We start from the raw sequence: 24194 nt of genomic DNA, 5'->3' as shown, positions 1-24194 counted from the left end.
TTATTTAGACCAGTAGACCAAATTTAACACTAGTTTTAAACTAACAGCTTAAATACCATAGCCAAGAGATAATAGGAAACTATTTAAGTCTGTGTTTTGAATCCAGAAAAGTAAGGATGTGCAGCAGTTAAAACAGGCAGGGGAAGGAAATCTATTTTACAAAATTTACACCCATTTGTTTAGTCTCTGTTTAACCAGATGGCCTCACACTGTCTTTGGAAGCTTTAATGAACTTTCCAGGAAAGGAGTGCCTTAGATGCTGAGCACTTGTGCATACTTGCTTGTTTAAATACAATGAACACACTTCAATAAGGCACTCTGGTGAATCCTCATTGGTCACAAGATGCAAATAGCCCTTTGCCCTCATCCAGCAGGCTCTTCAGATGTTCTTAACTAAATATTGGTAATCTTAAAAACAGGTACATCTGCTTTTCAGCTGTCTACATGTACAAGGTTCATGGGTCAAATCTACCACCCTAAATCATCCCACCTTTTTTTAAAAACAATATTCCTCCTCCTCCTGTGTCCTCACTGCCACCCTGATCATTATGAGTTGCAAGTCTGCAGGCAGACAGGCAAATCTGTCCTGATATTGAACAGCCCTAAGCCTGGAGGCACTGTAGGAATACGATTTCTGCAGCCTCGTCCTGCAAGGAGCAGGGGGCTGAGCCCCTCTGCTGTGTCCTCACCCATTACGCCATGGCCCTAAGAGGACTCCAGGATAACTAGAGCTCCTTATGCGCATCAAATTATGCACACAAAGCAGCTGTCTCCAGTTTCATTTGGCGACATAAAAATTAGTATGGTGATCATTGAGCTTTCCAGCTATCAGTCACAAGCTCTAAGATCTGCCCAAATCGGAGGATAAAAGAAAGTCAGAGAACAGAGACTCCAGCATCCTTCTATATCTCCACTGTTTTCTTTCATGCAAAGGTGGAGGGCAACAGAGAACCAAGTTTGGCTGCCTCTTCCAGGACCCACTTTTTCCGAGGGAGACATGTGCCTCCTCCAGAATAGAGGTGTAGCTATCACAAAGCTGGTGCTTAAGTAGAAAATGCCTGAACAACTAGGATGTTAAATCATAAAAAATAGGCCGTTTGTCTACAGACCAGGCAAAGAGCAACAACACACAGACTTCTGAGTCATTCATCTGGGACCACCCCAGCCAGCATCCAAGACACACACAGCTATCCCTTTACTAGTAAACATAAGCCAACAGAGAAAATATATCATGCCTTCCTGAAAAGTGAGTATGGCATTCAATCATCACATTTCTTTACACTGTAAAGGCACAGGGAAGGAGCACTTGCTAGAGAAGGTTTCTGATGGCATGAAGGCCACTGCTGCTACCGGGGTCAATGAGAACGTCAGCTTCCACTTCTCCAAGACAGTTGGTGTTGACGTTCCGCTACTTCAAGATTCACAGAGTTACTTTTGCCATCTCCCACTCACTATCAGAAGAGGGGGGAAACAAGGGCAAGCAATGAATACAGAGGCTCTCACATCCCCTGGCACAGCTCAGACTGTCCCCAGGTCTCCTGGGCTCAAAGAGGTCCAAGTCCCAACACTGCCTTGATGGACGTGTCCAGAATTACAAACAGCTTGGGCCAATGCCAGCCATATAGGGCTTGCACTATACAGTCATACCTTGGGTTAAAGTTGCTTCACATTGAGCGTTTTCGGGTTGCGCTCCGCGGTGAACTAGAAGTAATGGAACGCGTTACTTCCGAGTTTTGCTGCATGCGCACACACTCAAAATGATGTCACACGCATGCGCAGAAGCGGCGAATTGCAACCCGCGCACGTTGCATTCTCTTCAGGATGCGAACAGGGCTCCGGAACGGATCCCGTTTGCCTCCAGAGGTACCACTGTATAGATGCGGGGGTAAAAATATGCCCCATCCTCATTCACAGAGCACTGCGGGCAGCGACAGCGTTGAAGTTAGACACTGTGCCACTTGTCTTTTCATAACTTGATGCATGTGTCCCAACAAAAAATCGAAGATGCTCAGCCAGAAGCCAGTACAAAAAGAGTTTTAGAACTAATTGAAATATTTGGTCAAGTGGCAGGTTTTAAATTAAATAAACAGAAGACAAAGGTACTGGAAAAAAATCTAACGACGGGGGGAAAAGATAGTTTTCAAAGGGAAACTGGTTTGGAAATAACAAAAAAAGTGAAATACCTGGGGGTGAATTTAACATCTAAGAATGTGAATCTATTTAAAGATAATTATGAGAAATGTTGGTCGGAAGTTAAGAAAGATCTTGACATATGGTCTAGGTTGAGACTATCCTTGTTAGGCCGAATTGCTGTTATCAAGATGAATGTATTGCCGAGATTGTTGTTTTTATTTCAGACATTGCAAGTTCTAGATAGGATGGACTGTTTCAAGAAGTGGCAGAAAGATATATCCAAATTTGTCCGGCAGGGCAAAAAGCCCAGAATAAAATTTAAGATTTTAACTGATGCAAAAGATGGGGGGGGTTTGCTCTGCCGGACTTAAGACTTTACTACGAAGCAGCAGCTTTCTGCTGGTTGAAGCAATGGCTACTTCTTGAAGATACAGACATTTTAGACTTGGAAGGGTATGATAATAATTTTGGCTGGCATGCATATCTATGGTATGACAAGGCAAAGGTTTATAAAGGCTTTAAAAATCATATTGTCAGGAAAGCTTTGTATAATGTTTGGAATCGATATAAGGATTTGTTGGAAAGTAAAACACCCAGATGGTTGTCACCAATGGAAGCTAGAGCGGTGAAAAAACTTAACATGGATTCTAATTGGCCAAAATATTGTGAAATTATAGAATATGACGGTGAAAAAGTTAAATTACAGAGCTTTGAGAAACTAAAATCCAAAGTTCGAGACTGGTTACACTATTATCAGATAAATGAGACTTTTAAGCAGGACAGGAAACTAGGATTTCAGAAGGAGAGGTCAAAATTGGAAACAGAACTGTTAGAGACTAATACTAAGAATTTGTCTAAAATGTATAACTTGTTGCTGAAATGGAACACACAGGATGAAACGGTTAAATCAGCTATGATCAAATGGGCACAAGACTTAGGTCATGATATTATGTTTGCTGACTGGGAACAGTTATGGACCACAGGCCTTAAATTTACGGCATGTAGTGCCTTGAAAGAAAACATAATGAAAATGATCTATAGGTGGTACATGACCCCAGTCAAGCTTGCAAAGATATATCATTTGCCCAATAACAAATGCTGGAAATGTAACGAATGTGAAGGAACTTTCTACCACCTTTGGTGGACCTGCCCAAAGATTAAGGCCTACTGGGAAATGATCTATAATGAAATTAAGAAAATCCTTAAGTGGACATTTGCAAAGAAACCAGAGGCTTTTCTCTTGGGTATGGTCGGCCAATTGGTACCAAAGAAAGATAGGACTTTTTTCATGTATGCAACTACAGCAGCAAGAATTCTCTTGGCAAAGTATTGGAAGATGCAAGAATTACCTACTCTGGAAGAATGGCAGACGAAGGTGACTGAATTTATGGGACTGGCAGAGATGACCGGCAGAATCCGTGATCAGAGGAGAGAGACAGTGGAAGAGGACTGGAAAAAATTTAAAATATATCTTAAGAACTGTTGTAAAATTTCAGACTGATAAAATGTCAAGGGGTAAGAAACAGAGAATTATAGCTGTAAATGTTTATGTTAAGAGAACCTGAGGGAAGTTAAATATAGAAATGGAATGAAGGATTGCTAAAAAATTGGAAACAAGGGTGCAGTGAAGGGGAGGTATGGGGAAGTCATGTGTTGTTTGTGAATGTTTTTCTTTGTGTGTTTTTGTTTATGAAAATTAATAAAAATTATTTAAAAAAAAAAAAATCGAAGATGCTAATGCAAAGCTAGTACTGGAATTTATTTTACGCATCTGCTCCCAGCTCCTGCCTCAACAACATTTAATGTCAAATTCCTATCGGGTATCAGAGGAGCATTTTGTACAGCAGCGAATGCAGGTTCTGTGCGAAAAACACACTACTGCAAAAAAGATCAGAGTTTTCAGGAAATTAACTGCCAGGGTGGTCAGCTTCACAGTTCTGGAACACGGCACCGAGTGACTGAACCACAGCATACTGGAAGCTGGCCAGGGCAGAGCAATCAGATAAAACCAAAGGCAAGAATGGGAGAAATTAAGTGCACAGACCATCTTCATGAGGTTTGTCTCCCCTCCAGTTATTTGGCACTTGATAATGGACTTGTTTTGAAGTCACTGGGCTTTTTTGTTTTTCGTTTAATGAGCCAGCAGTGCGTGCAACAGAAGGCTCGCCAGCTGAAGAGGGAAAATATGCAGGGTCAGCAAAACACAAGTGTCATATTCGGCTACAAAAACATTACTGTTCCCCTTTAAACAAAGGCAGACAAGTTAATGGAGACTCCAGCGAAAAACTCCACTTCTCACCCCTACTGAAAGATCAGTACAACTTGATATTGATCACCACGTCAAAGAAACTTTTAATACTTTAATGCTACAACCATGAGTGCATGGAGGTTGCCATCAAGCTACACAAAGGATGATCTGGATACCAGGACTCAGGGAAACGGGGAAGGGTCCTTCTTGGAGTTCACACTGAACTTTGGAGGCACATTTGGAGCTACTATCCCAAAGTGCAGTGTGAGATGAGGTTCTGAGGATCCTTGATTTGAGGCAGGGAGCAAGGGACTCATCATGTTCACCACACAGGGAAGGGTACTTTCCATGACGAAACAAATTTGTGGATCCCAATATCTGAAATGTGCAAGCCAAACGTACGTTTAGAAGCCTCTGGCTAGCGCAAGCACTTTGAGGCTTCAAACTGTGTGTCTTTTCTTCCTCACATTCTCTATGTAGCTAGGGAATTGAACATCCTGCATTTGGAGTTTTAAAACATTACTTCTACACCAACCTCATTAAATTGTTTTTTTATATATATATAAAATATTTATTAGGGTTTTTTATAAAAGAAATACAAAGATAATAAACAGCATGCTTTGTTTTAACAAAATTTCTTAACTTCTTTGGACTTCCTCACGTCTCCCGCTCCCACTTACATCGTTAATAAATTTTTTCAAGCAAATTATCATCTTATTTGCAAATTTATAACCACTCAATTCAATATAGTGTAACAATTCTCCAACAAATTTTTGTTTCTCTTAATCTCATTTATCGTCAATTTCCGATCCAATTTAGTGATGGCCAATTATTTATAACCAAGCATCCTTATTAACATTCCTCTAAATCACAATATTTTTGTAGATAAATCTTAAATTTCTTCCAATCTTCTTCAATCCTTTCTTCTCCCAGGTCTCGAATTCTGCCAGTCATCTCCGCCAGTTGCATATAGTCCATCAGCTGCATCTGCCATTCTTCCAGCGTGGGTAGATCTTGAGTTTTCCAGTTTTTTGCGATGAGTATCCTTGCTGCCGTTGTTGCATACATAAAGAATGTTCTGTCCTTCTTTAACACCTTCTGGCCGACAATACCCAACCTCATTAAATTGGTCTTCCTCCCCCATATCCCATTTTTAAACCTTGAGAACCAGCCCAGAGCATAGATCTCTAACATGCTTTTAGCTGTCAGTAATGGAACGCTTAATATCCATTTGCGAACAGTGTCAGCTGCCAATCTTCAGGGCATGAGCTGTTCTTACTCAGAAAACTCCCCAAAGGTCAAGTGGGAACATTATTTATTATTATTATTATTATTATTATTATTATTATTGACAATTGCATGCTGCTCCTGGGTGCAATGAAGGCCTTTCTCCAGCTATACTCAACCGCATGGATTTCCATGTCACCTAGGACTACCAGCTAAGTGTTTAAATACAAAACTGCCTTAAATCTACTCCGGCAATGAGAGCGAGGCATCTATCAATGATGATCGGCCATGTTACCTTCACATCCGAGGGAGTAACAGTACTCTGACCACAGAGGGGCAAATCAAGGAGCATAGAAGACAGCAGGAAGCCCAGGAAAATTATATTTGCAACAGAGAACATTACACGGTAGTTAGGGCAAAAGATCAGGCCAGAGGAAGCAGCCTGAGCAGGGAAGGCAACCTGGGGAGAAATGCACATAACTAGCGCTTGAAGGTGTGAGGAAAGCTCAAGTTCCAATTTGGAATAATTAAACTTTTTTTTATTTTATTTTTGGTCTGCAGGCCTTTAAGCATACATAATAGTAAGTTTATAAGCCTCCAGGTAAGTCATTATCACATGCTAATTACAAAGCAAGCAACTACAATGACATAACCATGCGAGGATTTAAATTGCAACTAAATCCGGAAGCCATAACCTGAGGATAAGTGCAGTACACCCTCAATTTCGACAGAGATCGCTCGGGTTCCCCCCCAAAAGCAAATGCTGGCTTCACAGCATCCAGAGTTGCTGGATTGTGTTCAAGGGTTTAACTGCTGAGGCTTGTTGACTAGAAGTTTCAATCACCAGAGAGCCCGATCGTCTCCAAAGAATATGATCTAAGATTAGAATTAGTGCAAATTATGGAACAAGGTAGCTTGCCTGATTGTACACCACAATTCCTCTTGGCAGAGGCCCCACCACTTAAGTTCTGATGATTAGCTTTTCACGTACTGATGCTAATTACAACCTTAATGTCAACAGTACGTGAAAAGCTAATCATCATCGCTTTACAAGGTTTCCTCCCCAAATCTGAGACCTACCGGTATATTATGGGAAATTGAGCTGTTTTGTTTTCCAGCCTACATGCTCAACAGAAACATACGGTAAAGCCCTCCTTTGCCGTTTCAGCCTATGGGTGGGGAAACAGCATGCTGTGAGTTTTCTTCCACCTAGAAAAGCATCTCCCTGCATGCAGAAGACTAGCATACCAAAGGGAAGAGCTAGATTTAAATCTTTCTCACACAAGCTAGACCTTCCACAGGTAGATAGTTATAACATGGAGGAGTCAACAGATTAGACCAACTTGGCACAAGAGTACACATTTGCAGTGGTACCTCGGTTTACGAACTTAATCTGTTCTGGAATTCCGTTCTTAAACCAAAACCGTTCTTAAACCGAGGTGCGTTTTCCCTAATGAGGCCTCCTGCCGCCGGTGCCCTTCCACCATTCGGTTTCCATTCTGAGACCGATGTAAAGTTCGCAAACCGGGACACTACTTCCGGTTTTGTGGAGTTCGTAAATCGAATACAGTGGTACCTCTGGTTGTGAATGGGATCCGTTCTGGAGGCCTGTTCACAACATGAAAAGAACGCAACCCACAGCGGCACATCTGTGCACGCGCGGGTTGTGATTCGCCGCTTTTGCGCATGCGTGTGATGTCATTTTATGCTTCTGCGCATGCAGCGAAACCTGGAAGTAACCCTTTCCGGTACTTCTGGGTCGCCGCGGGACATAACCTGAAAGAAGGTAACATGAAGCGGACGTAACATGAGGTATGACTGTAGTTTGTAAACAGGGCTGTTCTTAAACCGAGGTACCACTGTATTCGCTGGGACCAAAGTGGCAACAGCTTATTGATACATTTCCTTTAACAAAACCAGTTCCTATAGATAAACCATGTAAAGATGAATCTTTGCTTATTTTCAGAAAGCTATTTGTGTTCTATTAAAGTTATTTCCAATGGGGATTATAGGTATGGGCCATTAGGAATAACTTGCACAATAGTGTGTTACCAACCATTTTAAAAATGGGGTTCACAACAGGCGATTTTCATGAAAACTCCCTGTTGCTAACATTCTACCAATTATGCAAATTCCACATATTCTAGCTTCGTGGTAACTGTAAGGGTCAAACTAGATTTCAGTGTGGGAATTATTTCTAAAGAAAGTGTCACTTTCAGAGGCATGCTGAGATCCAAAAGACCAACATATTCTGTGCCTTCTATTTGCATTAAAAACAAAACAAAAACTGGCACACTTAACACAACTTTGAAGTCACGTCTAGTTTGGAACTCATTTGAAATCTTCCCCAGCAATTAAGAAGTGTTTGTGCCATTACTATGCTATTTTAAAAAAGCTACACCAGCTGGTTAGCTGGAGAATTAGTACAACCAAGCTCCACACTTTCCAAAATTATTTGCCATGCTTTACTTGCTGAAGCTTTAATACTTCACTGCAGAATTCCTCACACCTGTAAATACGATTAGGTAACGGTAACGGTACCCCTGACAGGTCCAGTAGTGGACGACTCTGGGGTTGCGGTGCTCATCTTGCTTTATTGGCCGAGGGAGCCGGCGTTTGTCCACAGACAGCTTCCGGGTCATGTGGCCAGGATGACTAAGCCACTTCTGGCAAACCAGAGCAGCGCACGGAAACGCCGTTTACCTTCCCTCCGGAGCGGTACCTATTTATCTACTTGCACTTGATGTGCTTTTGAACTGCTGGTTTGGACCACAGTGCCACCCGCGTCCCTAGAAATATGATATTAGACTGATGCTCAAATCTAAACTGATATAGAAACACCACAAAGATATCACAGAAAATATACCCACCAGTGGCTGACTCGAGTGTTTGAAATTAGCCAGGCGCCAGGCGCATTTTGCACCTGGCGTTCGACCACTTGCAACCAAGTGAAGATGTCTGGGTTCCAGGATGGCGCCTGACATCTCCACCATCTAGAGGTGCATGCCTGGGGATCATACCCCGGCTGTTTTCACACACCAGTACCAACCACATCCTGTAGAATTCTCTCAGTTACATTTTATCTGCACCTTCGGAATGGATTTCTGGAACCAAACTGCTTTTTCTGCGCAGCCGGAGCAGGAGCAGTCACCATTAACAAAAAAAAGGGGTTGGCACAGGCATATGTGTGAACTGTCCTTGGATCAAGTGACTTTTCTTCTTTCACTTCTCAAAGCTCTTAACCTAGCTCAGGGTTGTCATCCGAACTAGCCAGATGTTTAACTGAGAATCAATCTCAGTCGGTCCATCATTAAAAAAAATAACACGTCTTGCCCAAAAATGTCAACAAGACATTCCATTTTGGCGACTGAAACCTTGGTTTAAGGAGCTATTGGGCACCTAGCTTATATATTTGAGTTTTTAACGCTGCTGCCTGCATAGCACTAATTTATGTGTCAGGGGATGTGGGGTGTTGTCGTCGGAACATTTTATGGAACGGTGATCCTGGCCGACCGGCCATGACTGAATGTAACATCTTGTTTACTCCCTGGATTTTCTTGAAGAAGCAAGATGGAATTTCAAATATGTGAAGCCTTGTAGCATATGATGTGGGCAGGAGTATATGCAAGGAGACAAGTGATCCAAGGGGAATGCAATTAGGCCAGCTCCAATCTAATCAGCCTGGCTTGCAAAATACATCTGACAGCTTCCAAAAGATGAGGCTACACACTGCAGCTGTGATTGAACTGAAACAGGGCAGGACTGGGCAAACTGCCCCCTGGCTTGAAAAGTTTCAGTGACCAGAACCTTGCAGCAGGTTAGCTTATTGTGGCAGGAAAGATCTGCTTCCTTCCAACACGCAGTCCACAACAGCCCATCTCTATAGTGCAACCAAGAGTCAGGTTGACGAACTAGCAGATTGGAACTGTGTTTGCCACAACAATTACCATCCCCATCCCAAAGAGCCCTACCAACGATGGCCTGCCTGAAGTTCGAGCAGGGATGCTTTTAGCTTCTGATGACTCCGTAACAGAAAACATTAGGATTCTAAAGTTCCATGACATCATAATGTTAATGGAAGCAGCTTTCAGGGAACGGCCAAGCGATCGACATCAGATTTATGCAGGGCTTCTGCTGGGAGGGACTGCAGGCAAAGGATGAAATGCTTTGACGGCAGTTCTCATGGATGCCCTATGCATTCAAAACGAACATGCATGCAAGAGAAGAACTCTAAACTTTTTCTACGCATTTGCTTCCCTTTGAGTCTTCCCTTGCGCACTTCAAAAGACAACACAGATCAATGTAGCCTCCCTGTGACCCCTTTTGTCCACTGATTTGCCTGAATTTGGACCCAGAACAAGAGCAAGTGCTGTCAAACCACAGGAAATTGCGGGTGGCTAGGAGGTGCTTAACATGCACCTAAGAAATTTGGAATATTTCCCAATTCATATATGTAGACATACATGAAATTATTGTTAAATCGAAAGATGAATTTTTAACATACGTGGCATTAAGAGATAAATATCAGCTATTGGATGTAACCCAATGGCAGTATCTGCAGCTACAACATTCTATTAACTTTGTTTGGACCAGCAGCATTTTCAGTTTCTGAGATGCTTGAGATACTAGAACAAGTGGCTAAATACTTTAAAACTAAAAAAAGAAAAGAAAAGTGATTACCTTTTGTTTATAATTGTTATCAATAAATCAATTTGAGTTGCAGATGTTAAGAAATGAATGGAATAAAGAATTGGAGGTTCCTATGTTGCCTGGACAGCAAGGCTGTCAGTGGACCTGAGTTATACAACAGAAAATAATATTTAGAATTTATTGGACACTATGTTTACATAGAAAAGAACTGTCTAAAACAGCATTTTTCTGGAAATGTAATAAGCATAATGCTTCTTTAAAACACATGTTTCTAACAATGCCTTACACTTACTAAGTTTTGGGAGAAAATAGTGGATTAATGTAAGTATAACTGTGTGAAAAAGGCTAAATTTTTCATAGGCCAATATTCTTTTGAACCATACACCTACTACATGGAATTTGAGAAATGGACAATGGATTCTCTGTACCCTTAATCTGGCCAAAAGACTGGTATTGCTGCATTGGAAAGATAAATATACAACTCTGTTTATTCAATGTGTTGAAGACCTTACTAGTGGATTGCTTATAGAGACAACTTTGCATGGACAAGTATAATGAAATTTGGAACGCATTCATATAAAATACCGTAGATTAAAAATTGTAATTGTTAACTGTTTACAATTGTTATAGTGAAATACCACATTCGGGTTTTTTGTTTTTTTTAAATAGCAACAAAAAGAGATACATACACACATTGAATTCTTTTTAAAGTCATTAAAATGTATTTTAAAATTATTGAACATTGCACTACCAAGGGCTTCTTCAAATGTTAGCTTTTTAGTGTGTGTCTGATATAGCATATCTAAACAGAAAGTGTTGGTTAAAACCAGGTATTTGATATATGCACCATATAAATAACACTTGTCCAAGATCAAGGCTTGATTACAGCATGTCAGAGATTCTAACCATACTTGCATGCAAAATTAGTGTTTTGTGAGCTGTCAAAGTTAAAAGCTAGTTTCAGTATAACTTAACTCACTGTACTTTAAAGAACTGTAGCCACGGCAGCAAATACAAGTATTGTGGCACCTTAGACAAGGAACCTGGATTGTTGAGCCAGGATATGAAAGCCTACATGAAGCAGATGGAGGAGAGACATTAAACCTGAAATACAGGAGGGAACAATGGTTGATGAAGGGCAGGTCTACACTGGTTGGCTATAACATCAAAAATACCTTATAAAAATGTGACACCAGAGGGCGCTGCAGAGTAGTGACCCATCAGCAATGGGAAATTGCATTGAGAGCTATATAACTTTTTTCATCAGTGTAGATCCAGCCCAAGTGAGAAATAAAAATAATAGGTAATAGCCGGCTCTGTCTATTTGCTTGTGAAACGGAAACGCGCCTATGCAATGGGGCTTTCGGTTCCTCTTCTTCCTCCTCCAGTCCCCATGCTCCAAAAGTTCTGCTAGACTTTGGAGCAGAACTAGGAGGCCAGAGGGGGTGTAGGTTTTGAAGAAGTCCCTTTGCAGAAGCAGACACCTGCTGGTGCAATACAGGATCACACCCAGTGGGTATGCAGAGAGCACATCGTAGGAGAAACAAAACAAAAACGCTGCATTACACCAAGTCAGATCATTGGTCCATATAGATTGATATTGTCAACATGGACTGGCAGCAGCCCTCCAGGAGTCCAGGCAGGAGTTCAGCCCAGCAGTTCAGGCAGGAGTCCAGCCCTACAAGGAGGCACCAGGGAGTGAACTTGGGACCTTTTGCATGCAGAGCATAAGCTATGGCTCTTCCCCATGCTGACAACTGGTAGTGTCGAGCATGGACACATGATTCAAAGTCTTGCATTAGAGTTGCAGTTATGCCGAGTAGCAGAAACAAGACTGGTCAAATACACCAATGTGATCACCATCTAGTAGATCGTTCACACAATGCCACACATCAGAAGCTAGCTACGTTTATGGCAAATGAAGATTAGCTACATGAGATGCTTTTTTCCCTGTTTCCATCTGCAAGTTTAAAAGCCAAGCACGGGGCCAGTAAAAGCACAAAAAAGGCCATGTTATGCAGTCAATCAAAGTCCACAATCAAGCTTGGCAGGGCGATGCCTGTGAGCTGCCAAGCCAATGACATCTTCTCCTAGGATAAACAAACATCTTTTTTCCAAGACCTTGGCAATGGCCCCAGACCTTGGGGTGAACTTCAGTCCTTCAGCCAGCCAAGTGGATGGAATGCAGGGTGTAAGAAGTCAAGAAGGATTACTCTGCAAGACAGGTCTGATAAAAAAGGGCCACGAAAGTGAGCTTGGCTAAGCATCTGAGTATCTTAATATGCAAAAGGGGAACTGCTTAATTTAAAAGGGAGGCCGAGCACATATGAGCTATAAATAGTGCCAGCTTCTCCAACTACATTGGGCTTTAACAACTTAAGCTTTTATCCTGGCATTTGCAAAATTCCTCGCAGAGCTTACGTTAAAGTAGTCTCCATAAAGAGATCTTTAAGTACTCTTCGCTGGTAATCATAGCCCCAAATCCTTGGAAAGTGAACATGAACTCTAGAAGCTGCTATAAACTCCTCACCTTGCTCCCTTCACACGGGATGGTTCAAACTATGAATACTCACCACTCTGGCTTTGCATCATTTTATGTTCTAAAGCCAAAGCTAATTAGGCAGGGAGAGAAAGTAATTCACCCGTAGAACCATTTGTCTCAGAGAGTTGGTGAAATCTGCATTTTTAAAGAACAGTCCCTGAACTACCCTGTAAAGGGCCAAGCTGCGGTAAGGTACCCTCTGAAATTATATAAAAATGGAGGCTCCGTAATAAATCAGCTAAAAACAGAAAAAAGTGCTAAACCTCCACAATCTTCTTGAAGCCTGACGTATGAATAAATCCAAGCACAATGCACTCAAATCAGAAAGCGAACAACACGGTGAAAGAGCCACGTGGTGAACAAAGCCAAGTAAAAACACTTGCAGAAACACAGGATTATTCGTTCCTGCTGCCTCTTCTGCTTGAATAAGTAGTCTGAATTGTGAAGCATGCACAACAACAGCAGTCTATATAAGCTAGGTTTATGCCTGGTTTCAGGCTCCTTCACTGTGCAAGCAACAGCTGAAAAACTATGATGTAACCTTCCCCTGAGTTTGCAAGAAGGGAGTTGTACAGCTGGGGCAATATTATATTAAGCTACAATGCCAGATGAACTCTCTGAAAGAAATGTCGAGTGCAAATGCAATATTTGGAGTGTGCCCGTCGCGGCAGAACTAACGCCCTGCATTGCATAAGATTTCAGATTCAGTCACTGACATCTCCAGTGAAAGAATCTCAGGTAGCAAAGTGGGGGGAAAGACCCCGGCCCAAGATTGAAGAGACATGCCGACAGCCAGCTGTTAAAAGGGGGCTAGAGAGACCAGTGACCTGACAGTGTCAGACCCGGCCAACACTTGCAGCAGAATGAGATGGTAAATTTGTGAGTTGGAATGTACCACTTCAGGATGCAAGTGCGGGGGTGTGCATGCAAACCCCATTTTTAAGCAATATTGCACATAAAAGCTCCCTTAAGTAGAAAACTAGCATGCAGATAACAGAGAAATTATCCCCAGTTGCTCCCTGATTTTTATATTTTGTTAATGTGCTGCAGCATTCAAAACCGATCCCTCATCCCTGGCAATCTCAAATCGTACCATGTATTCTATCATCTCAGAATTCTGTCTCATTTTTCTGAACGTGTAAACCAAAGCATCTATGTATTTGCATCCCTGCCTGACTTATCAGTCTTTTCTCCGGCTGCCAGAGCCTCTCTCAAGCCATGTCCCTGGAACGACTGCTTGAGAAAAACACCCAATGCCCACTAAATGAAAACTGTGCTCCTGAAAGCCCCAGCCTAATGTTTATTTCCAAGACAACAGCTGCTGCTGCTACCTTTAAGTGCCTGCATTTCGGCATCAGCGTTTGTCATCTTTTTGGCAGCGGCCCCAGTAAAAAGTAGCCCTGAATAACATAAATGAAGCTCGAGATACTTCACTCTTTGTTGTAAAGAACAAGATTGCTCAGAAACCCATAAACTGTACAATTTTCCCTTTGGAATTCCGAGCCCGTTCCTTAAGGAAGATTGGCTCTGAAGTGTTCATTACAAATGAGCTATTCATTTAAAGCCATAGTGCCCCAATTGTGCAGCCTCACTCGAAAAAGCACGGACTCTTAGACCAAAGGCTGGCGATTCTGCTACAGTTCTGGCCAGCAAGGCTATCTTGCTCTATGAAGTAATTGTGGGCAGAATAATATGTACCCGGCAGAGCAGAGTGCACATATAAACACACTAACCGAATGCTGTGAAGCAAGTATGACAGCTTACGAATCTCCCCCGCCTCCCAGTTATCAGACTGTTTAGAGATACACTCACCCTTCTGTTTCAAAGCCAAGCCAATATCCGCCCACTTGCGCCGAAAGCAAGCAGCAGAAGATGCGGCTGATTTTCAGCAAATGTTACCAGCAGTGCTTAAGCCAGGCAGTGCAATGCGATACAGATCATCATCAGACAGATAATTATGCCAGAGCAGAGTGCCGTGCAAGCCATTTTAAGTGTATACATTTTCAGAAGTTAAATTAATAGCATTAGCGCTACAACTCTAGGTAACGGGCAGTTTGCAAGTGGGCATCCACATACCTTTGTAGACCAAACCCTCAGTTTGGGTATCAGTCAACACAGTACGCACAAGAGCCAAGCATTGCTGCTGAGCTTCTTTGCAGATCCTCCTCTTCCTCCTCTTAACAGGCAAGCTAGCTAATCGGCCTCTCAATCCACGTGCACCACCAGATTCGCTCCTTTTAGTTCCTCTAAAGCTGGAATCACTGACAACACCAACGAAAATAACGGGTGAAGGATCTGATGTAAGGATAACATGCAGTTAAAGCGTTATGGACTGTGGAGATAGTTATCAAGAAAACAAATTGCATTTTTCCAGGAGCAGCCTCAAGGTCAACGATGCCTTTTCCCCCTCAACACCGAGAAGAAATTTCTCTTTAAATACACTTCAGCCATGCCTAAATAACTCAATACATTTCATGTGGCTTCGGGTACAACATTCCAAACAATATCTGAGAGATCTTTGACACACACACACACACACACACACAAAAATTACTTTTGTATTTTTAGGTCTGGAATGTCTGTTTTCAGAAATCCTATGCAGTTAACTGTGTTTGCATCTGTAACATTAACTTTACACAGGCTACTGCTGCATATTTATAATACGGGGGCAAAGAATTTCACCCCCGTTGGGTTCAAACCACAAATATGCAAACTGAAGCACTTTATCTGATCAGCAAAATGAATTGACCATTTGCATTACAGGCAAAGTGACACAAAACAGGATTGATTGCTAGGTTTATAGATGACACCCAGTTTAAGCTTCTGCTCCCTCCTACCAGACCTGCCCAACCCCAACAAAATTTTGTCACACAGGGAAGGTCCCCAACACTGAAAGGGAAAACCCAATACACATTCTGGGTGCAACAGATACGATGGGGCTGACCCGCTAGGCTACATCTGGAACAGCTCAGTTGGTAAATAATGAGACACTTAATCTCAGGGTTGTGGGTTTGAGCCCCACGTCGGGCAAAGGATTCTTGCATTGCAGGGGGTTAGACTAGATGACCCTCGTGGTCCCTTCCAACTCTGCAATTCTATGATTTAATGACCCACAAGCCACGTCTCCATATAAAGCTAACGCATACCAAAAGCTGCCCTCCAAGACTCCCCCAGTAGATATAATAATAATAATTTATTATTTGTACCCCGCCCATCCGGCTGAGTTTCCCCAGCCACTCTGGGTGGCTCCCAATCGAGTGTTAAAAACAATACAGCATTAAATATTAAAAACTTCCCCAAACAGGGCTGCCTTCAGATGTCTTTTAAAGATAGGATAGCTGCTTATTTCCTTCACATCTGAAGGGAGGGTGTTCCACAGGGTGGGTGCCACTACCGAGAAGGCCCTCTGTGTGGTTCCCTGTAACCTCACTTCTCGCAGGGAGGGAACCGCCAGAAGGCCCTCGGCGCTGGACCTCAGTGTCCAGGTAGAATGATGGGGGTGGAGACGCTCCTTCAGGTATACAGGACCGAGGCCGTTTAGGGCTTTAAAGGTCAGCACCAACACTTTGAATTGTGATCGGAAACATACTGGGAGCCAATGCAATGTGGTCCTGGTGGCCACTCCCAGTAAGCAGTCTAGCTGCCACATTCTGGATTAATTGCAGTTTCCGGGTCACCTTCAAAGGTAGCCCCACGTAGAGCGCATTGCAGTAGTCCAAGCGAGAGATAACCAGAGCATGCATCACTCTGATGAGACAGTCTGCGGGCAGGTAGGGTCTCAGCCTGCGTACCAGGTGGAGCTGGTAAACAGCCGCCCTGGACACAGATGCCTCTCTCATGCTTTGCTACCTCCTCCTATAATCACCCTGTTTGGTCACCTACAGGGCACTCCACACACCAGCAGTTCTTTACCTGCAACACTTTTCTCCCCTTCCACTTCTCTGGCTTTTGCACCCCTCTTGTTCTTGCACCCCAAACCCTTCCCCCTTTGCCAAATGTCACTGCAACCTTCCCTGTGATTCTTTCCCACCCTGTATTCTGCCCTCGAAGTTTGTTCTGACAGTTACTGACTCAAGCACTACAAGGAGCAAAGTTCCTCCCTCATTTCACTCTCCTTTCCAGGATCGACACATTTATTTACTTCTCGCTTCTTCCCTTTTCTCCCTGTTGCACATCCTGCTTTAGAAAGAAACTCCTTGCCTCAAACCCCAAGACCTTTGCTCACACTTAACTCATCCTGCCTCCTCAACCTGACCTTGCAGAGATAAGAATCTCTCCTCTCTCTCTCAAGTTCTCTTACAGCCCCTTCAGCACCTGGTTTTTCCAGGGTCGGCTTTCTCACCCCTTGCATGCACCACACACAGATCCCAACATGTGATCTCTTCTCCTCTTCTCTTACCTTATCAGACAGCCTTATGATCTCCACCCACCCCCAGTTATCTCCTCCCATCAACCAACACACTTGGACACGCAACAAACTATATGCTTCTGCAGTTATTTCTCACTCGCCCGCTGGGATTCTGCTCACCTTTTTGAACTCCCTTGAAGAACATCTCAAGAATAGTTCAAAAAATGTGTCTTCCCTCTTTTCCACAGGCTGTCTTCTTGCATCCCCCACCAAACCCAATTCTCTCCCTTGTCCTAAAACCCTGCCTCTCAAACTCACCTGCCCCCTTTCTGCCTTATCCTCCTCTCCAACAACACTCCAGCCTTTCTTCTTCTGAACCCCATTTGCCAGGGTCCCTCTCTTGAATCTGCTGTTCAAAGAACTGCAGACCTGGAAAGGACCCCCTACTCAAATACACACCCCCTACTCAAATACACACACGTTTCCATAAGAATGCCCCCTCCCCAGCCATGAAATCTTCTTTCAAGGCAAATCCCCTAAGACACTCCTTTGCATGTTTCCTTTTGGGTCCCTTCCTCCACCACTCTCTTTCTCAAGGAGTTCTGATCCCTAAGCCCACCCTGATGTGGGCTTGGTTCCCTGAATTGCTCCGCTGGTCCGACAGATATATATTTTAGAAAACCACAAATCAGGCAGCCTTTAGATTAACTGGTTTGTGGCAGGGAATGACTGGTAAATGTACACGGGGCTATGGAGTTGTCAGCCACGTTAAGGCACCAAAAAAGACACCAAAAAATTCTTCTTACTCATTCTTTTTATTCCTTATGTTTACATGCCACTCGCCCCCCCCCCCAAGGTGACATAAATGTGGTTCTTAGGATGTCTCCCATCCAGTGACTAACCAGCGGTCAGCAAACTTTTTCAGCAGGGGGCCGGTCCACTGTCCCTTGGACCTTGTGGGGGACCGGACTATATTTTGGGGAGAAAAAAAAAGAACAAATTCTTATGCCCCACAAAGAACCTAGAGGTGCATTTTAAATAAATAAAAGGACACATTCTACTCATGTAAAAACACCAGGCAGGCCCCACAATTAACCCAGAGATGCATTTGAAATAAAAGCACACATTCTGCTCATGTAAAAACACCAGGCAGGCCCCATAAATAACCCAGAGTTGCATTTTAAATAAAAGCACACGTTCTACTCATGTAAAAACATGATGATTCCCGGACCATCCGCGGGCCAGATTTAGAAGGCAATTGGGCCGGATCTGGCCCCCGGGCCTTAGTTTGCCTACCCATGGACTAAACCCAAACCTGGTTAGCTTCAACCAAGGTGGTGGCCTCATGTGTCTTCACACCAAATTCCAGGACCTACTTGTATGGTTTTCATATTCCAAAAGCACAATTTTTTTGCTGCTGGCTGCTTGTGGGTTCCCTACAAGCACCAGACAGACCAAGATCGAAAACAAAATACTGGGCATAATTTTAGTACTGCATTTATATCCTACCTTTTCTCCAAAGAGCTCAAGGTGGCATCCCTTTCCCCAATTTAATCCTCACAGCAACCCTGTGAGGTAGGTAAAGGCTGGGAACGTAGTGATGGACCCAAAGTTACGGAGTGAGATACATCAGCTGAGTGGGGATTTGAACCCTGGTCTCCCAGACCAAACATTTTAACCACTAACCCCATCAACACAAGGCAACTTGCAAGGCTAGAATACACATCGAAGACAAATCCTAAAGATTGCTTTATTTTTTTCAAAATGTAGCCAAGCACATATTTGAATAAATGTGTTCTCAGGAGTTTACATTACCCCTGCATAGAACATACAAGTTCAGAATCACTCTACCCCTGATATTCTGGTAATCTTCAGCAATTTTACTTTCAACAGCTGAGTAAAACCTCCAGGGAGAGAGGCACTGTACCTCCAAATGCCACCTGTTTCAGGGTGGGGCATTCAGCAGCAGGGAAAGCTGTAAAACCTTATGCCCACCCTCCAGACTGCTATGGGGGGCAAACAACACAGAAGACTGCTGTAGCTGGACCACTCCGATGTGCAGGTGTGGGTCAGGGACGTGGGACAAAAGGGTTGTGTGGATGGTGCATCTCAAGGAAGCACTGCTCCAACATGCTGGTGAGCGTCAGGGATGCGGGATAGAAGAGTCATGTGGATGGTGTGCCATTGCCCTCCCTGCCTCGGGGAAATACTCCAGCCCCCACTCCAAACCACCTGTCCCTATACACAGATGGGTGTCAGGGTTGTGGGTCAGAAGGGCCGTGTGGGCGGCGCACCTGTGCTCTCCCTCCCTCACAAACACCTTCTACCCCTCCCGGCGCCCCGTTCCGACGCGTGTCAGGGTCGCGGGTCAAAAGAGCTGTATGGATGGCGCGCCTGTGCTCTCCCTCCCGCACGAACACCTCCTACCCCTCCCGGCGCCCCGTTCCGGCGTGCAGGTGCGTGTCAGGGTCGCGGGTCAGAAGGGCCGTGTGGACCGCGCTCCTCCGCAATCCCTCCCTCACAAACACCTCCTACCCCTCCCGGAGCCCTGTTCCGACGTGCAGGTGCGTGTCAGGGTCGCGGGTCAGGAGGGCCCTGTGGACCGCGCTCCTCCGCAATCCCTCCCTCACAAACACCTCCTACCCCTCCCGGCGCCCCGTTCCGACGTGCAGGTGCGTGTCAGGGTCGCGGGTCAGAAGGGCCGTGTGGACCACGCTCCTCCGCAATCCCTCCCACACAAACACCTCCTACCCCTCCCGGCGCCCCGTTCCGACGTGCCGATGCGTGTCAGGGTCGCGGGTCAGAAGGGTCGTGTGGACCGGCCCCCCTCCCCCCCCCCCCCGCGGCCGGTACCTGCTCCTGCCGGAGCGCGCTGCTCTGCCGGGGCCCGGCTGCTCCCCCTCGCAGGGGCGGGCTGCTCCGCTGGGGCCGGGTCCTGTCCGGTCACGGTCCGGGGTCGGGGTCGCGGGCGGGTCGGCCGGGCGTCGGGCTCTGTCAGGGCGGCGGCGGCGGCGGCGGAGGCGGCAGCGGGCTCCGAAGCGGGCGCTTTATACCCTCGGCTCCTCGGAAACCGTCTCCGCGCAACGCTTCCGCTTCCGCCCCTCCCTCGCGCCCGCCCGCCTCATGAATATGCAAATCGCCTGAGGAGCGAAGAAGGGCGAGAGAAAGAGGGGAGGGGAGGGGAGGCGGCCAGCCAATGAGGGGGGAGGGCAGGGCTCCCCCCCCCCGCAGCGCGCCGCGATTGGCTACGCTGGCAAGGAAATAGAACGCGCGCACCGCGAAGGTGGGAGAACCTGCAGAGCCCAGTGACGCTGCAGCGTCCTATTAGCAAAGCCCAGGCAAAAGGTGGGGGGGGGGCTGCTGGAAGGGCGCCTGCTAGGGATCAGAGGGAAGGAGGGGAGCACGGGAAGAGTTAATGGCGGGGGCGAGTGGCAGGAATCGCAGAGCACCTTGCTGGGGCAGGGACGGCTCCCCGGGGGATGCAGAGGCAAGCGCTGCATGCTCGCGCCGGGGGAGACTTAGCATGGGGTGCATTCTGTCCTGGGCAAAAGGTGCGGGGAAGGATCCCCGGCATTGCACGTTTTGCGTGTGCAGATAGGCACCGGATCATTTGCAGCTGGTGCGTGCGCGCGCGCGCGCTCAAAAACAAGCCTAGTGGTGCATAACTCCCAAGCAGCCTCAGAATGCTGATTATTCTTCCCTAAAGTTAAGCTGGCTTTAAAAATAACAAACGCCCTTCTCTAAAGCCCTTCTGCACATGATGGATGGTGGAAAAGAAATCCTATACATGTCTGCACTTGCCTGGCTTGGAACTGAGCTGCCTAGAATGGATTCTAGCAGGTGCCTTTCATATGGCAGAGGTTTATTTGTTCATTCTCTGTACGGGCAACCAAACTCTTCTCCCAAGGAACTCAGATGTGCATACACAAAGTAATGCCAACAGCCCCATGAGGTAGGCATAGCTGAGAGGGACCCTGCCCTACCCAAGGAATCTGGAATTGGGTACAATGTAGTCAATGTAGGTTAAACCACAGAGCCTAGGACTTGCCGATCAGAAGGTCGGCGGTTCGAATCCCCGCGCTGGGGTGAGCTCCCGTTGCTTGGTCCTTGCTCCTGCCAACCTAGTAGTTCGAAAGCACAAAGTGCAAGTAGATAAATAGGTACCGCTCCTGCAGGAAGGTATACAACATTTCCATGCGCTGCTCTGGTTCGCCAGAAGCGGCTTAGTCATGCTTGCCACATGACCCGGAAGCTGTATGCCGGCTCCCTCGGCCAATAAAGTGAGATGAGCGCCGCAACCCCAGAGTCGGTCACGACTGGACCTAATGGTCAGGGGTCCCTTTACCTTTAGTCAACAACACGATAGTGGGGAATCCTGGAAAATGGACTTTAAAAAAGAAAAGAAAAATACAGCTGCAGAAAACAGTGACAAGCAATTGACAATAAAATATAATTAAGCTACCAAGAAGAAAAGAGAAAGAGCCAATTAAAGTTAGTTGGAAGATAGCAAGAAGCAATCAGAAAAACATACCATCCATCAGATTCTCTGGAAACTACGGCTCCAATGAGTTTTAAGGAAGGTTATTCCACAAAGTCGCAGCACAGAAAAGTCTATAGTTACTGATTAGTGGAGGGATGCTGTACATTCTAGTGCAGCGGCTCCCAATTAGCACTGCGGACTAATTAGTACTGTTTTTCAGAAGCCAAGCCGTGGACCCCCTACTTTTGAAAATGATATCTCTGTGGTAGGTTTTGTTATGTGAACATTGTCATTGTCATTGTACCCTTCAACATGTCCCATTGCAAAGTCAGGTCATACAACTTCTGGGCCGTGCTCCTGCAAGAGTCCTGTGCCCATGTGAGAGCATGGCGCCCAAAATGGAATGTCCCAGATGGTGGCCAGTTATGTGTCATGGGCCCACTTGGTGGGTTATTTATCTACTTGTGGTCCACAGACCAATTGGGATCCACTGTGCACAACCAATCCCTGTGGGTTGTGATAAGGCTCTTACCTTGCTCAGATGTAATGCGCTGCCGCAAACCTTGAGCTCACACGTCCCTCTTCCAGTGTGCCTGCAAGGAAGATTTGAGAAGCTGAAACATTCATTTTATTTTATTTTAATTCACTGCATCTTGCTGTGTTGTCTGAAGCTCAACAAACATTGCTCGGTTCTATGAGTACTGAAAACAAGTCACCTGCAAACCATAGTTTATGACCTGGCTTGTTCTTAGTAATCATTGATAAGACTGACCATAGTTTAGGGTTTGGACAACACAGTAAACTTTGGTTCGTCTAAAATGGGAATGCATGCTTTACAGAACCACCTGTTTCTGTCGGAGAAAATTCGAAAACTGTAGCTCCAAGCCACAGAGTTCACAATAATCAGTTGTCTCTCGTTATCTTCAGTCTTGTGACTTTCCCAAGAAATGAGTTAACCAGTTTGGGCAGCCTCAAGGCAAAATCTTCAGCTAAGTGGTGGGCACCCAAATTATCTGAGTAGTTAAAAATGCCGCTAAGTTTTTGTTGTGGCTAAAATTTACCCACAGCTTGGAAAAACTCACACTCTTTTTCTCTCTGGTCATAGCCTGAGTCAACCAATGAAGTATACAGATTTGCAATTTCATGCTATACCCACAATGATTTTGTGTCAGATCTTCTTTATATATAATTGGGATGGGCAGTTGTCAAACACCAAATAGAATTGTAGAGTTGGAAGGGACTCTGAGGGTCATCTAGTCCAACCCCGGGAATACAGGAATCTCAGCTAATGCACCCATGGCCCATGACCATCCAACCTCTGCTTAAAAACCTCCAGTGAAGGGTCCACTACCTTCCAATAGAGTCTGCAAGATTCAACCAGCAAGGCAGTGTTCTTCGGCCCTTGGTGATCCTACCAAATCATATTTTATTTATTTAAAAGCATTTCTAAACTACTTAATGTTTCAAATCTCTGAAGTGGTATGCAAAATACAAACATAAAAACAGAATAATAAAATTTGGGGGTTGAAAGTTCTGCTGAGAGTAGACCCATTGAAATTAACTATACTGTATTTTTATATATGCTGGAAGCCACCCAGAGTGGCTGGGGCACAAATAATAGATTATTACTACTACTAATACTACTATGAAGGGACGTGGGTGGCGCTGTGGGTTAAACCACAGTGTCTAGGACTTGCCGATCAGAAGGTTGGCAGTTCGAATCCCCACAACGGGGTGAGCTCCCATTGCTCGGTCCCTGCTCCTGCCAACCTAGCAGTTCGAAAGCACAAAGTGCAAGTAGATAAACAGGTACCGCTCCGGCGGGAAGGTAAACAGTGTTTCCGTGTGCTGCTCTGGTTTGCCAGAAGTGGCTTAGTCATGCTGGCCACATGACCCGGAAGCTGTACGCCGGCTCCCTCGGCCAATAAAGCGAGATGAGCGCCGCAACCCCAGTCGGCCACGACTGGACCCAATGGTCAGGGGTTCCTTTACCTTTACTAATACTACTATGAGCGTAAGTCATGTCTATTAACTTCAATTGGTCTACTCTTAGTAGGCCTGGTATTGGATACAACCCAGAGATGATAAGAAGAATCTACTAATAAAAAGAGTCAAATTTTAATGGTCAGGAAAAAACCTGGTTAATCTTTACAAGACGTCCAGAGCAATTGTGTTTATTTAAAAGCATCTTAATCCAGGTAGAGTTGAGAAGTTAGCTGGTTTTATTCACAGAGATGAAAGAAACATTTTCATGTCAATTTTCAGCGAACAGGTAAACAAAGTCACACATCTTAAAAGACTTGTTCCTGAAACACCTGGTAGCAGCACATCTGGAAATCTCACAAAACTGGAAGAGGTTGGAGAATCTATTTGTAGCCCATACTCTAGAATGTGGCAGTTGGCGTGGAATGAAAAGCAAAGCGATTCAGAAAAGCAAGGGGTGAGAAAAACAAAAATAGATTTACTGATGTATGGTTCCCTTGCCTCCAGTTTGCCAACTTCAGACAGAGATGGCAGAACCCCATCATCTCAAATCTTATTCTGGTGCGCTGTGTCAGTAGCAGAA

General features: G+C 44.9%; 1 protein-coding gene across 5 annotated transcripts in view; it reads right to left on the bottom strand.

The window, feature by feature from the left end:
• The window catches only part of SLC45A4 (solute carrier family 45 member 4), a 114347-nt gene that overhangs the window by 67259 nt on the left and 22894 nt on the right, over positions 1 to 24194 (bottom strand). For 2 of the 5 annotated variants that reach the window (XM_081874213.1, XM_081874216.1), the window contains one exon: positions 22161 to 22221. The gene's annotated coding sequence lies outside the window, so the exon portion shown is untranslated. Of the gene's footprint in view, positions 1 to 14876; positions 14897 to 20001; positions 20144 to 22160; positions 22222 to 24194 lie in introns of those variants that run through there. The other 3 variants (XM_081874212.1, XM_081874215.1, XM_081874214.1) reach the window with 2 other exon arrangements.

This window comes from Podarcis erhardii, assembly GCF_964252035.2.
Source record: "Podarcis erhardii genome assembly, chromosome: 8".
Classification (NCBI taxonomy): Eukaryota; Metazoa; Chordata; class Lepidosauria; order Squamata; family Lacertidae; genus Podarcis; species Podarcis erhardii.
Note: the sequence above shows the minus strand (reverse complement) of the source record. Positions and strands in the feature narration are given on the sequence as shown.